The sequence below is a fragment of the Lottia gigantea genome, assembly GCF_000327385.1.
Source record: "Lottia gigantea unplaced genomic scaffold LOTGIsca_718, whole genome shotgun sequence".
NCBI classification, from domain to species: Eukaryota; Metazoa; Mollusca; class Gastropoda; family Lottiidae; genus Lottia; species Lottia gigantea.
This window is the reverse complement of record NW_008710420.1, coordinates 11,791-13,404: the sequence shown is the minus strand read 5'-3', so window position 1 is coordinate 13,404 and position 1,614 is coordinate 11,791.

The following is a 1,614-nucleotide window of genomic DNA, read 5'->3' as shown; positions in this document are numbered from 1 at the left end:
AAATTGAGATATGAATAGCAACAAGATTTCTCTAGTAATAAAAATTGAGAAATGAATAGCAACTAGATCTCTCTAGATAATAAAAATTGAGTTTTGAATAGGAACTAGATTTCTCTAGTAATAAAAATTGAGATATGAATAGCAATTAGATTTCTCTAGATAATAAAAATTGAGATATGAATAGCAACTAGATTTCTCTAGTAATAAAATTTGAGATATGAATAGCAACTAGATTTCTCTAGTAATAAAATTTGAGATATGAATAGCAACTAGATTTCTCTAGTAATAAAAATTGAGATATGAATAGCAACTAGATTTCTCTAGTAATAAAAATTGAGATATGAATAGCAACTAGATTTCTCTAGTAATAAAAATTGAGTTTTGAATAGCAACTAGATTTCTCTAGTAATAAAAATTGAGATATGAATAGCAACTAGATTTCTCTAGTAATAAAAATTGAGTTTTGAATAGGAACTAGATTTCTCTAGATAATAAAAATTGAGATATGAATAGCAACTAGATTTCTCTAGATTCTTTGGCTCTGTTAAAGTAAAAGTTCGCCACACTTTCACCGCTTAGTTTTGAGTATTTTGGCTCTGTTAAAGTAAAAGTTCGCCACACTTTCACCGCTTAGTTTAGAGTATTTTGGCTCTGTTAAAGTAAAAGTTCGCCACACTTTCACCGCTTAGAGCATTTTGGCTCTGTTAAAGTAAAAGTTCGCCACACTTTCACCGCTTAGTTTAGAGTATTTTGGCTCTGTTAAAGTAAAAGTTCGCCACACTTTCACCGCTTAGTTTTGAATATTTTGGCTCTGTTAAAGTAAAAGTTCGCCACACTTTCACCGCTCTATGATCTTCTGTCTTTCCAATAAACCAAACCTGCAATAATTAAAAATAATATAATCAAGTAACATACACTTACCTGCTTTCAACACAAAATATAGAAATTTTCCAATGTATCAAACTGTTCACAATAAGTAAAGGGAAATAACTCACTAATTGTTTACCAAGAAGAAGCAAATATTGTTTAAATATTACAATTCATCAATGTGAAAAATTAACCAATCTGTTTTTATCATTTTGTATCGCTCATTTTGAAATTACACCTACATTTGAATAATCAAACACAGACAATTTAAATATATTTAAGCTCCATCAATTTCAAACTCTAAACCCATCTGCACATTCACTTCATTCCAAAACTATGAGTCAAAACACCATTCATAAAAATCACACCAAAATGTACATTTCATAACTTTTAAAAATGAAATCACTTTTTTATTTTTATCAAACAATGTATTTACAAACATTATCACATATAAAAAGATCACATCTTCAAAATACAATCATCATCCATATACAAAGTTTATTTGGACCATTTTTCTTTAAGCTACTTCAAAATCAGTAAAAGTTAATTTATAAGACAATCCTTTACAAAGCATTTGCCTTTACATTCACAATTCATATTAAAAAACTCTTATTTTAAAGCTATATCTTACAAAATTATATTTTTTGTAAATGACTTACAAATTAATACTTATTTGCGAAATGATATCATTTTTCTCTTTTAGTAAAATGTTTTCCCCAAAATACTTTCATTTACAAATAACATGTC